The 14,956-nt window shown below is 41.4% G+C and overlaps 1 protein-coding gene across 4 annotated transcripts in view; it reads left to right on the top strand.

The window, feature by feature from the left end:
* The window catches only part of PRELID2 (PRELI domain containing 2), an 83,874-nt gene that overhangs the window by 20,739 nt on the left and 48,179 nt on the right, over positions 1-14,956 (top strand). The window lies entirely within an intron of this gene.

The following is a 14,956-nucleotide window of genomic DNA, read 5'->3' as shown; positions in this document are numbered from 1 at the left end:
TAGACCCATAAGAGATAACTTTAGATACTCATAAAACCTGTATAATATAGTTTTGTTTATCCTTTTTAATACATGCATTCATTCTGTTCAAATCATTGTGTACTTATCTTTTTCATTTTGTAGAATGTTTCTAAGCCTTATCCATTTGATGTCTGTAAAATCTAGATTTTTCCTTTAAACTGTTGCATGATGTTCAATCCTATCATTATACTGTATTCTCTTTAGCTTTTTTCCTTTTTGACAGATGTTCAGATGATTTCTAATTACTCTTGATTATAAGCAGTACTGCTCTTTATTATAAACAGTACTATAATATTTGTGAAGTGTATGATCCTTGAATATGCTATATGTGAATGTTTCTCTGAAGGCAAATTGATTTCTTTATTGAAATATAGTTGATACAGTATTATGTTAAAGGAGAATTTTTAATTGTCAGGTTTATTGAGTTATTATTTACAAACAGTGAAGTTCTTAGCATACAGTTCATTGAGTTTTGGCAAACACACACATATACAGTTGTGTAACCACTGTCATAGTCAAGCTTCAGGTAGATTTTAAAGAGCTGTGCTGCTAAGTCACTTCAGTTGTGTCCGACTCTGTGCGACCCCATAGACGGCAGCCCACCAGGCTCCCCAGTCCCTGGGATTCTCCAGGCAAGAACACTGGAGTGGGTTGCCATTTCCTTCTCCAATGCATGAAAGTGAAAAGTGAAAGGGAAGTCGCTCAGTCATGTCCGACTCTTAGCGACCCCATGGACTGCAGCCTACCAGGCTCCTCTGTCCATGGGATTTTCCAGGCAAGAGTACTGGAGTGGGGTGCCATTGCCTTTAAAGAGCTATATGCCAGGATAAGTCAATGGGGACAGAGTATTCTTGCACAACTGGATATCCACCTTCAAAAGAATAAAGATGGACCTCTACCTCATGTCAAATACAAAATTAACTCAAAATGGATCCAAGATCTAAATCAAATAGTGAAAACTATAAAACTCTTAGGAAAAAAAAATAGGGGTAAATCTTTGTGATCTTGAATTAGGCAATCATTTTTTAGTATGCCACCAAAAGCCTGAGCAACAAAAGAAAAAAAAAAAAGGTAAATTTGACTTCATCAAAATTGAAACTTTTCTGCTTCAAAGGACACCAAGAAGGTGAAAAGACAGTCCAGAGAATGGGAGAAAGTATTTGCAAAATCTGATAAGGGTTTCAGTTCAGTTTGTATCCAGAATATATAAAGGACTATTATAACTCAGTAATAAAAAGACAACCCACTTAAAAAATGGCTAAGACATTTGAGTAGATATTTATCCGAAAAGGTATACAGTTGGCCAATAAGCATTTGAAAAGATATTCGGCATCTTTAGTATTTAGGAAAATGGAAGTTAAAACCACAATGAGATACCATTTTGAGCCTACTACGATGGCTGTAATAAAAAAGACACAATAGCGAGTGCTGGAAAGGATGTAGAGGAACTGGAAGCCGCACACACTGCTGAAAGAAATGTCAGTGGTGTAGCTACGGTGGAAGATGGTTTTTCAGTGCCTCAAATAGTTAAACAGAGTTATCACTTGACCCAGCAGTTCTACACTGTATTGTCCACAAAGATTTGCAGGAATGTTCATAGCACCATTATTCCTAATAGGCAGAATATAGAAACAAGTCAAACGTCCACCATCTGATGAATATAGAACAAAAAATGGTATATCCATACAATGGAATATTATTCAGCCATAAAAAGAAATGGGGTAATGATTCATGTTACATGGATAAAGTTTAAACACACTATTTTCAGTGAAAGCAGCCAGTTACAAAAGGCCATATATTGTTTGAGTCAGTTTATTTTAAATGTCCACAACAGGCAGATTCATAGGGACAGAAAGTAGATTTAGTGTTTGCCATAGGCAAGAAGGACAGGAGATGGAATTTTTTGGGGGGATGATAAAAATATTCTGGAACTAGTGTTGATGGTTGCATGACTCTTGAGTATACTAAAACCACTGAACTATATACCTTAAAGGGGTACATTATGGTATATGAATTATTCCTCAATAAAAGAAAGTTATGTGACAGGTTCTCAGGGTATGCATATTTTAGGTTTATATAGATTCTGTCACCAATATGGTTTTTAAAAAATATTTATTTGGCTGAGCTGGGTCTTGGTTGCAGAATCTTTGTTGAGTTGTGAGGACTCTAGTTGTGACACAGGCTTAGTTTCCCTGCGGCATGTGGAGTCTTAGTTCCTTGACCAGGGTTTGAACCTGCATCTCCTGCATTGCAAAGTGGGTTCTTAATACTGGACCACAGGGGAAGTTCCTATGACCAGTATGTTAATGTGTTAATTTACACTCACATCAACATGAAAGCTCATTTCCTATAACATTGCCAACTTAACATACTTTTTTATTTTTTGCCAGTATAACGGGTGAGAAATGATTAATTCCTTTGAGGTAGGTTTACAAACAAAAACAAACTATAACAAGCACCAAATGTTAATAGTGATTATTGCTGTGAACTGATTTCAGAGGATAATTTACTGTGTGTTTTGCTATTCTGTATGGTTTGAACTTTTTATTCACCTATCATTTTAAGGCAAATAAAGCCTCCAAACCCAAATAACTAAAAAACAGAAGTCTAAGATCCATATGAAACCCCAGCACTTGTGCACATCATTTCTGCTCCCCATAATTTTGGTCCTATAGTGACAATTCTAGAATGCTCCAGCAGCACACTGATTATGAATGCCAAGTCTTATTAGCATCTCAGGTGGGTTTACTCTGAACCACCCACTAGGTTTTTTTTTCCTTCCTGTCAGTCTCCCTCATGCCAAGAACTTGACCAAAGTCATAGATGTTTGGGACAAACTATAAAAATTATAGATAAAGAATAGAGCTCCCTCACTTTTTTTTTTTTTTTTTGGTAGAAGTAGTAAAAGGACAGAGTTGGCTGATTTTATGTAAAAAATACAGAAGTCTTTCATTTCATATATTAGTATCTCATTTCAGCCTCATTTTATCAGCTCTCTGGGCTACTGAGTCTGAAAATTTTTACTAAAGCTTCATCAATTCTTCATAAAATGAAAATTGGCCCAGATAATCCAGGGAGAACATCCTTCAGGACCTTTTTCCTTTGTGTGTTTAAAAAAAAAATTTTTTTTTTAATAGTCTGATTCTGGAAAAAAATGATACATGCATCTTGTAAAAAACACTAAGCAATTCAAGAGAAAAAGAAGCAGTTTTCATCATCTAACAGTTGTGTCTATTTGCATAATTTTCTTTGTCCAATCCTAATTGGCATTTAGATTGTTTCTGAATTTTTTGCTATTATAAGCAGTGGTGTGATAAAATTACTTTGTTGTTGTTTACTTGATAAGTCTTGTCCAACTCTCTGCAACCTTATGGACTGTAGCCTGCCAGGCTTCTCTGTCTGTGGCATTTCCAGGCAAGAATACTGGAATTAGTTACCATTTCCTCCTCCAGGGGATCTTCCTGATGCAGGGATTGAACCCGAGTTGAGTCTCCTGCATCTTCTGCATTGCAGGCAGATTTTTTTTTTTTTAACCACTGAGCCATCTAGGAAGCCCTGATGAATTCATTGTAGTTACATGTTTCCTCAGTTATTCAATGACCTTTTAGAGTAGATGGAGCAAGTGGGATTTCTGGGTCAAAGGTTATATACATTTTGTATTTTGATACATATTATCAGATTCCTCTCTAAAAAAGCTTTGGCCAGCTACACTTTCTCCTTTCTTTGTTTTTTTATGTTCTTGTCCTCTGCAGAACACTCTCTTTTTGGTTACTGCACAGCAGCCAGAATTTACTGACTCTTACTATGTCAAGGTCAGAGCTAGATCCTTCGCCTGTAGTGTTTTGAAGCTCAGGTTAAATAACTTACCCAAAGTGATAGCATCACTGAGTCACTGAGGTAAGATATGACCCCAAGTGGTGAGGCAGGAATATGGACAATTATAAAAGGATGGACTTAATCTCAAACTGTAGCTTGCTTTAGGTTCCAGGTTATGGAGAATGGGTTTTGTTCCTTTGGCAACAAGTGGTCACACAAAGGTTTCTGAGCAGGGAATGGTGTGATGACAGCTGTGATCCAGGCTCTGGGAAACTTACGTTTTCTTAGGTCTTGATGTGGATTTAGAATGGTGTTTTAGGCAGACATTCTGAATGACTGGATAATCTTGGCAGGGCGTGGGGAGGGACATTAAAGAAAGAAGGACCCAGTATTACTTCCAATCCCCTCCTTGGCAGAGAGTGTGAGTAGTGACTAGTCAGTGCGTCCAGAGGATGAAATGTGGACAGTCCTTTTATAAAGAAAAAAAAGAGGCTGTCACGGCTGCTGAGTCTAAAATTAGGCCTTCAAGCTGTGTGTTAGGTAGCAGGTGTGGGCGTGTGATGGGAAACCAGATGTCATTCTGTCCTGTGCATGGCCTGTCGGCTCAATTCAGAGACGGCCCACAGTGAGTCTCCCGTAGACTCTGGCTAAGCCTTGCTCCGCGTCTCTCTACATAAATCCAGTTTTGGCCTCCTGCTGATGTCTCTGCAGTTGTGGCATCTTTTAGGGCAGAGCTCCGTCGGTCTTTCAGTGTCTGTGTATCACACAACTGGGTATTTCTAATATGCTTTCTTCCTTTGTTAACTTTGTAAGACATTTTCTTCCTGCAGTTTTTATGGAATGGAATTAGCATCCTTTCCAGAGCCTGGAGTGATGTGATATTTTGCATTGATCTCAGTTTTTCCAGAGTTCAGCTTAGTACTGCATGCCTCAGAGATGTCCTCTTATACTTACTCTCTACTTATTCTGTCCCCTCTTCTAATCAGGCTGCCTTCCACAGTAAATTACAGACACCCTGACTTACCCAGCCATCATTTATATACATTCGTTATATGCCAGCCACTGTTTTAAGTGCTTGATGTATGTATGTATTTATGAATTTATATATGTAAATTCACTTAATCCTCAGAGAAACTCCATGAGGTTAGAACTGTTCTTATCCCCCTTTACAACCTGAGGCTTAGAGAAGTTAAGTAACTTATACTAGCTAACATGACCAGTAAGTGTCAGAATCAGCTTCAAATCCAGGCGATTTGGCTCTCGAATTTATGCTGCTGGCAATGACACTACCCTTTCTCTCAGTAAGGAGCTCTGTTATCTCGTAACCAGGTGGGCTGCAGTTTTGTAGTTGTTGTTCTTTGGGCTCCACCTTTCCCTGTATATCTAATTTTTTTCCAAGTTGGGTTAGCTCTTAGCTGTCAGGAGCAACTAGAGTAGCACACTTATTTGTCCTCATTTTTTTTTTTTTTTTGTGGGTGCTTCTGACTCATGTCTTAATTTGTTTTTATTTTTTTAAATTTATTTTTTTATTATTATTTTTTTACTTTACAATATTGTATTGGTTCTGCCACACATCAACATGAATCCTCCATGGGCGTACATTTGTCCTCATTTAAGTGAGGGAAAGAGACCTGTGAGCGCAAGAGAACCCATCCCAGCCGTGGGAAAAAGGGCCTTTCTCTGAGTCTCTGAGTGAGCCTCAATCACCCGCTCCTTCCTGGACCAATGAGAGTGGTCAGAGGCTGATACGGGCTGACTGGCCCTCACCAGTCAGCATCTGCCCCTGGAGCTGCAGTGTGGGTGTTGGGGAGGGGGTGTCCTCTTCCCTCTGAAACACATGAGCTGCGTAGAAGATGGAGGGGTGCCTGCGTACACACCACTGGAGTGTAGTAAGAAAGACCACTGCACACCTTTTTTCCTCTTCAACATGGCACCCATTGTCTCCGTTATGCTTTGGGAAGTGATGGAAACTTACTTCAGTAAGTGAATACAGAGGTAGCTCTGTACCAATCATCAGGCCTCCCAAGAGACAGGAACCAGGAGCTGGAAAGCAAGCCCTAAGGCACCCTCACAGCCTCTCGTCTTTCCATACCTGGCTCCTTTGTTTGTATCATAGCTCTGCTTCATTGCACAACCAGCCTGGCTCCTCCAGGCCTGTGCAAGGTCTTTCCTGTCCTGTGTCACAGTAAATGACTAGATTCTGGGGTTAGAAACAACCTTGGAAACAAAATATATGTCCTTGCAAAATGTACTTCACTGCTCTAAGCCTCAGTTTCTTCATCTGTATGTTGGGGATAATATCCTTATCTCAGAGGGCTGCTGTGAGGATCAAATGCGATTATACACACCGGGAGCTTAGAGCAGTGCTTGCCTATGAAAGTGAAGTGAAAGTGAAAGTGTTACTTGCTAAGTCATGTCTGACTCTTTGTGACCCCATGGACTGTAGTCCTCTGGGCTCCTCTGAGAGATTTTCCAGACAAGAATACTAGAGTGGGTCTTCGTTCTGGCATGAGGACTCCAGAGCACATGCTCAGTAGCCCCACAGCATGTGGGATCTTAGTTCTCTGATCAGGGATGGAACCTGCATCCCCTACATTGAAGGCAGATTCTTTACCACTGGACCACCAGGAAAGTTCCTCCCGGGCAATAATCCTGGGGTGGGTTACCATTTCCTCCTCCAGGGGATCTTCCTGACCCAGGGATTCAATGTGTATCTCCTGCATTGCAAGCTGATTCTTTACCCTCTGAGACACCAGGGAAACCCGTGCCTGCCAATAATGGTCAATAAATATTAGTGCTCAGCATCATGACTTTTATTGCTGCTATTATCCTCATCTTCTTAAAAATTCATGTAACTTTTGATTCTAATCCTGAGCGTGTACTGTTTTAATGTTGAAACATTATGGTTGTTTCCCATTATGTTTCGGGGAAGTATTTCATGTTGTGATTTTACATTCTGCAGGCTCACCATCTCTGGGGCTATAAGTCCCTCAATTCGAGAGTCATGGGAGTAGGAACCCTTCTTTTTTAGCTCCAGCGTGAGATTGAGGCACTGAAGAGCATGACACGCAGGGGTCAGTGCGGGCGTTTGTACGTGTGTGTGCCTGCTCTGTCACTTCACTCATGTCCAACTCTTTGCGATCCTGTGGATGGCAGCCCGCCAGGTTCCTCTGCCCGTGGGATTCTCCAGGCAAGAATACTGGAGTAAGTTGCCATGCCCTCCTCCAGGGGATCTTCCCGAGCCAGGGATCAAACCTGTGTCTTCTGCGTCGCCTGCATCGCCGGCAGATTCTTTATCCACTGAGCCACCTGAGAAGCCCATAGGCGTTTGACTCCGACTGAATTGCCCTGGATTTTGGGTTCTCTTCTTGGCTTATGCTGTGACCCCACCTGCTGTAGATCCGAGGCTGCATGGTGCTCTAAGAACTGCCCGGATTTTCAAAGTCAGAGATGCTGGGGGCAATGCACTGCACAGCTTGTGACACTTGGGCCACATCAGAGAACAGAAAAATGAATCCACCCAAGATAAAAAAATTAAAAGTCAACTTTTGTGGGAATGTACTTTATTATATAGAGTAGGATACAGCCATTTACTGGCTTCCCAGGTGGCACTAGTGGTAAAGAACCCACCTGCCAATGTAGGAGACATGAGAGACATGAGTTTGACACCTGGGTTGGGATGATCCCATGGAGGAGGGCGTGGCTGCCCACTGTAGTATTCTTACCTGGAGAATGCCATGGACAGAAGATCCTGGTGGACTATGTAGTCCATGGGGTTGCAAAAGAGTTGGACATGACTGAAGTGACCTAACAAGCAGGCACAGGCATTTATTTACTCTTGGAAGTGGAGAATGGAGTGTTTTATTTTAGATTTTTTGTAACTTAAAATTTTATTGGCGTATAATTGCTTTGCAGTGCGGTATAGTTTCTGCTGTACAGGAAAGTGAATCAGCTGTACATACACATTTACCCCTCTGTTTTGTATTTCCGTCCCTTTTAGAAGACCACAGAGCCCTGAGTAGCATTCCCTGTGCTATACGGTAGGTTCTCATTAGTTAGCTGCTTTATACATGGTAGTGTATCTGATTCAATTGCAATTCACCCCACCTCTTCTTTCACCTCCTTGGTGTCCATACTGTACCATTTTTCTAGATTCCACATATATGCTTTAATATACAGTATTTGGTTTTCTCTTTCTGACTTACTTCACTCTGTATGATTTTTCAGAATGAAAAGTCATGGTTTCTGCCCTCCGAAACCTTCCATTCCAGGATAAACTTATTAATTTCTTGCTAATTTGTGTTTGCTTCTAGACTTTAAAATGTACTTCTGTCAGTTTCTGGTTCTTACTATTAACAGATTTTTATTGTACCATGTAGAAATGTAATTGATATGCAGAAGATTTGGTTTTAATAACATTTACTTTATCCAAGTAATGTAATTCTAAAAGAATCATCTTGTAAAACTATTTTCTTGGGCTTTGCCCTTTCAGCATTACGGTGTGTGTTGGGTGGTAAATAAAAAGTTCCTGTTATCGTGAAGCAGAATTTAAGTTTTATCGCTGTCAGTGGAGACTCATGCTGTTTGTGATAGTACAGAGCTGCGTTTCTTTTGCTTTTGAGTGACAAGACCATAATCCCATAGTCAGCATCAAGCATCGTGATGGCCCATGTCTTCACCTGTCCATGTCTAAGAACTTTGGCTTGTCCACTGATGCTTGCAAACCTTATTTTTGAGATACGGAGATTTCAGCCTAGTAGCATGTGTGTTAATAACATTGGTTATGTTGACTTGCCATTTATAAAATATCCAAAATGTCCCTCCTGGAATATAGTAAAAGAAACAAAAAAGCCCAAATCAAAACTTTAAACACAGATTAATTGACTGAGATGAGTAGCTGTTCTTAGCTCAATTAGTTTTTGTTACTATTGAAATTACTTTTCATGCTGTTAAATAAGGTATGTAACATTTTTACTTTTTAAGTTTCTGGATTAAAACATCCCAAGTCTCGAGTATTCATTTGGTGACTGACAAATAGTATAATTAATTTGCATGTTTCTAGGGACTAATTGTTGGGCATTTCTTGTTGTGTATCGATTTTTTCCCTATTCTGATGTATTTTTTCCCCCAGGAGAAAATTTGACAGGTAACTTCCTTGTGTTTGTTTGACAGTGGCCTTTTTAGTTGACCTCCAAGCTTGTTTTCACTGAAATATATTAAAATATTCTGATTTTGTCAACTTTACTTAGGAATTATTTCTAAGCCTTGATGGTGATGATAAAGGGCTTGAGGGTATTGTTATCTAATAAACAATAAAACAAAAAAACCCACTGTATTCATGCCCCCAAACAAGATGCCTCTGATTCTATTGACCTTAATTTCCCATGTATCAGTGAGTGATGAGACAATTAGCAGAATGAGCTGCTAGTTATTGAACATGAAAAACCAAGGCCTTTTCTGTAAATATAGCATCTGGGCAGGAGCCTTATTTTTCACTCAGTAAGAATCCCCTGCAATAGATATAATTGTTATCCATATAACATATAACATATATCCATATAATCAGGGTCTTCTCTATTTCCTATCCTGTTGAACCCCCACCTCTGGCACAGTGCAGGGCTCATAGAGATGGCTCTGTGGCCATTTTTTGAATGAATGCCAGATAATCCTTCTTATGAGCTGAAAAGGGGACATAAGGAGGAGTAAAAAGGGTGCCGGCAGGAGGAACATGTGCAGATCAGGGAAGCCTGAAAGGATTTATTGGGAAATTCGGTGTAGAGGGAATCTTGAACCCGGCAATACAGAATACTTCTCTTTGGCTTTTTCCTGCTTAGTCATTTACTTGCTGATGGACTCCAGAAAGAGGGCTCAAGCTGGCCTGAGCTCCCTCACAAGAGTGAGTCAAAGTCGCTCAGTCATGTCCAACTCTTAGCCACCCCATGGAGACTATACAGTCCATGGAATTCTCCAGGCCAGAATACTGGAGTGGGTAGCCTTTCCCTTCTCCAGGGGATCTTCCCAACCCAAGGATCAAACCCAGGTCTCCTGCATTGAAGGCGATTCTTTACCAGCTGAGCCACCAGGGATGTCCTCACAAGAGTTGTGTGGAGATTTAATAAGATAATAAATGGGAATGCTCTACACTTGGAGAGTATAAAGCACTAGATAAATGTAGGTTGTAATGGTGAATAAATGCTGTTTTCAGAGTGGTGTGGTGCCTTAAAGGTACTAACTTTGACAAGTGCAGTAAGCTATTTTATTGAAAATGGTGGTGATGACTGAACTGGAACAATGGTGTTTAGCCAGGAGAGCATTCTGTGCCATTTACAAGTAAGGGCTTTTGAAATATCTTAGTGAATGTCTATTGATTATTTTTCCTCCCCTCCTCCTTTGCCCTTTGGTTTTGTGTTGTATATTAGTGCAGCATTGAGGGGTGTTTAAACATGTGGATTCGTTGCTGTGATTCTTGTTTTGTTGGCCTGGGCTGGCTCCTGGGAATTAATATATTTAACGTTTTCCAGGTAAGTCTGTGGAGCCTCTAGATTTAAGAACCCGTAATAACTCATCAGTGTCCTGTGGTTCCAGTGGAAAGCAGACATACAGCTGGCACTCCTTTTGCAACTCTGTTTTCTGCATAGTTCCTGTTAATCTTATAAAGCAGGGCCAGTTGATTATCTGGCTCTCCAGCAGACAGTAAACACTTTTTGGCAGAAACACCCTGTTGAAAAGTTTAGCGAAATTTGAATGAACTCCTCTGGAATCTCTTATGGAACAGAGATGCTGGTTTAATTTCCTTCCTCCTCCCTCCCTCCCTCTCCCTTCCTTCATCTCTTTCTCTTCTTTTTATCTTTATCCCTTTCCTTCCTTTCCCTTCCTTTCTTTCTTCCTTTCCCTTCCTCCACTCTTCTCTAGTAAATAAAAAGTTTGGGTGTTAAAAATTACAGTGTTTTATTAATATCAACCAAGAATTGATGCCATGCAGAACAACCTAAAGGTCTTTTGGGGCTGTAGCCAGGAACCTGCTGACAGTCCACCTGGTGGACTTAAGGGATCAGCAGTTTGTTCTTTTCCCGTTACTCTGGAGCATTCTGTGGTAGGAGAATACTGTAGTTGCTATAATTCATTTACTTATTCTGCAGAACAAATCATTTTTACAGACATGTAACATGCTGTACATGGTATTCTGACTTTTACATTAATTTAACATTACCTTTGGGACTGTCTTTCCTTATTAAATGCGTCACTTTAAAATGATTTTTTAAAATGGCTGTTCAGTTTGTTTATTGGATAAAATTATTCTAATGTGCTTAATTATTGGGAATTGCATTATTTGCTCTTATAGATAGTCATGTGATGAGAATCTTTGTAGGCTGGTCTATACCCTCATCTAAGGTTTTTTTTGCTCAAAGCCCATTGTTAGAGGTAGATATTATGGGTCCAAAGGTTTACACATGTTTGAGGCTTTTATTAGGTATTGCTAAACTAAAGTATGTATGCCTAAGCATCTCAGAAAACTTCCCAGGGACTTGGCAGGGCTGTACAGACCAACATTTGAAATGGGATCAGGAACAGTTACATAATTTGCAGGAGCCAGTGCAAAATGAAAAGGCAGAGTCCCCTGTTAAAAAAGAGTTAGGAACTTTGAAACAGTGACAGTGGCGCATTCAGCGGAATGTGTAGCCCTTCTGATGGTGGAGGACTGTGCCGCCCTGTAGAGCACACATCCTTGAAGCCAGCCTGAATGGGATGCACGCAATGGTGGGCCCAGTATACCAAGACAAGCCTCCAGTTAGACCAGTCCACAAACTTGTATATTGTCAAGCTTTGCCTATCACTCAGGATGCCAGTGAACTTGCACTGAATAGGCACCTTCCTAGGTCACACGGTTGTGGGAAGGGATGTGGGAACAGATGTTAACTGTGTGGATTCAAAAAGTGGCCATGTGTTTACTTTTGTGTGACCTTAGCCAGTTTGCCTCTCTAAGCCTCAGTGTTTTCGTCTGTAAAATGGGGTGAATATTATCTATGTCCTAAGATAGATGGTGAGAATTGAAAGACGTGTATTGAAGCACTGTATTAATACAGTGCTTCTCCACAGCAGGCTATTAATAAGACAGATTGTGAAAATTAATGCTGTATTTTAAGAGGCTGAGCCACCCTGCCCTGTAATATATACCCGCTCCTGCTCCTGAGATCCACTGTTACTTACTCCCTGCTGCTGCTCATGGCTAATCACTTAGATAGCAACCCATTGGTTCCTAGAACAGGTTAAAAGAGAGCAGCTCAGGGGGAAGGACTTTAGGAGTGGTGGTTATAGAGGCCAGCAGACTGTTTGGTCTCTGTGGCTGCTGGGCTGGCATTTGATATGCGATAGCAGCATGGGAGAGCTTCCCTGTGGCTCAGTGATGAAGAGTCTGACTGTAATGCAGAAGACTCAGGTTGATCCCTGAGTTGAGAACATCCCCTGGAGGAGGGCATGGCAATCCACTCCAGCATTCTTGCCAGGAGAATTCCATGGACAGAGGAGCCTGGTGGGCTACAGTCCGTAGCGTCACACAGAGCTGGACATGAATGAAGTGACTCAGCAGCAGCAGCAGCGTGGGAGGAAAGGCTGGAAAGATGGAGGGTCTGGAGCTCCGAGGGCCTTGAATGCCAGCACCGGGAGGGAGGGACTCCCTGCCAGGTGCTTTATGAGGATTGAGTGCCACCTAGATGCTGATGGACTGGAAATACTTTGGAGTTTACTGGAGCTGGATTTCTTCTGTGGGCATTTACTTTCTAAGACACTGTGCCCCTCTTTCTGCAAATATGGTAGCAGTTTAACAGCATTATTACTACCAGTGTTAGTGTGATTAACTAACTTGTATTGAATGTTTACCATATTACCTTGAGTATTACCTTACATATTATCTTATTCACCTTTGGAACAACCTTTGAGTAGATATGATTAACCCCATTTTACAGAGGAGACGGGGCTTCAGGAACTTACCTACGTGGACGAGTCCCATTCTGTGTTAGAGAGCAGATATGAGTCCAAGCCATCTGACTGCAGGGGCCACATGCCTTATCCATGTCCTGTATAAATATACATAAATATACATGTATATATATATTTAATACACATAAAAATATAAAATATAAGCAATCTGTATAAAATTATGTGGGTTTGTGGTAAGGTTAAAAACTGCTTAGTGCTTATTGAGAACCCTGTAATTTGAATTGGGGCCCTGAGGAAGCACGGTTTTGTTGGTGGATTTGGTAAGTCTTTGGGGGGACCATGTGTCCTGGTGTGGTGGAGTGCAGGACAGTCTCTGCAGCAATGTCAGGCCCAGGGGGTTAGGAGGGCATGGGCAGGCAATCTGACCCTCAGACTCTGCTTGTCCCTTGGGCCACCCCTCTGTGTTGGTTACAGAATGTCAAAAACATCTCAGTTAGAAATGAGATGTCATCTCAAGCGTATCCATGGAACCTTTTTTTTTTCTCATCAAAGACACTTCAATTAAATTCCCATTGTGAAAACAATTAGGCCAGATTTGCCATACCCAGCCAGTCAGTAATTCAGGGACAGGATCTCATTACGAGCTTTTGCTTTCCTGGAAACAGCCATTTTATGGATTCCTTGCTGGTGGCTGCACACCCTGGGGATTAATTCCTGATCCATATTTCCTCTGAACTATTTCATTTTCTCCAGTTCAGAAGGAACCACATTTTTACATGACGCCCACCTCCGAGACTGATGGTATAAACTGTCAGAGGAGTTCCAGCCTTTGAGCTGTGTGCTCTCTGTTATGATTCCAGTGTGTTCTGTGTAGAATTCTGTTTGCCTGTGGACAAAGTGATAGATGAAGATGGGACTCAGGTTCTTGTGTGCTCAGTTTCTTAAGTCGTGTTTGAGTCCTTATGACCCCATGGACCAGGGTCCTCTGTCCATGGAATTCTCCAGGCAAGAATACTGGAGTGGGTTGCCATTTCCTTCTCTAGTGTGTCTTCCAGACCCAGGGATCCAACCGTGTCGCCTACATTAGCAGGCGGCTTCTTTACCACTCAGTTATAGGTGGCAACCCACTCCAGTACTCTTGCTGGGAAAATCCCAGGGACGGCAGAGTCTGGTGGGCTGCTGTCTATGGGGTCGCACAGAGTTGGATGCGACTGAAGTGACTTAGCGTAGCATATGTTTGTCCTATGAACGAGTGAGCCTCCTTTTTAAACAAGTTTCCAGATATTGGGCTAGCCTATCTCTTGGAGAAAGCAGTGGCACCCCACTCCAGTACTCTTGCCTGGAAAATCCCATGGGTGGAAGAGCCTGGTAGGCTGCAGTCCATGGGGTCGAGAAGAGTCGGACATGACTGAGCGACTTCACTTTCACTTTCATGCATTGGAGAAGGAAATGGCAACCCACTCCAGTGTTCTTGCCTGGAGAGTCCCAGGGACGGGGGAGCCTGGTGGGCTGCCATCTATGGGGTTGCACAGAGTCGGACACGACTGAAATGACAGCAGCAGCAATGACAGCAGCAGCAATAACAGCAGCTTATCTCTTAGTCAGGTAAAGGCTACCTCCTACTGACAACTACAGGTGAGCTCCTGAGACATTTGGTTCAATCTCCCTGACCAAAGTATTGAGATGTACTATAAATTTCTCCTTCTTTTGCTTCTTCCCTACTTCTTCCTTACCCTCCCTCCTCCTCTCCATTCTTCTGTTCCTAATGCATTATTGATTTCCTACCATGTGCTAGTCATTGCAATTGGAAATGATACAGTAAAGAAAAAATATATATTAGATATTGGGTTGGCCGAAAAGTTCATTTGGATTTTGCCATATCATCATGCAGAAAACCCTGAACGGACTTTTTGACCAACCCAGTCCAGCCATTTAGAAAACCGTGGCATTTTTTTTTTTAAGTTGAAACTGTGCATGTCCGGTGACCCAGATATTTGACCACTAGGCAAATAGATGGGTGAACAATGGAAATAGTGACAGACTTTATTTTCTTGGGCTCCAACATCATTGTGGACAGTGATTGCAGCCATGAAATTAAAAGACACTTACTCCTTGGAAGAAAAGCTATGACAAACCTAGACAGAGTATTAAAAAGCAGAGACATTACTTTGCTGACAAAGAT

The sequence above is a fragment of the Bos grunniens genome, chromosome 7 (genome assembly GCF_055505025.1).
Source record: "Bos grunniens cultivar Pamir isolate PY7600 chromosome 7, Bosgru_T2T1.0, whole genome shotgun sequence".
Lineage (NCBI taxonomy): Eukaryota > Metazoa > Chordata > Mammalia > Artiodactyla > Bovidae > Bos > Bos grunniens.
This window is presented reverse-complemented; position numbering and strand designations above follow the sequence as displayed.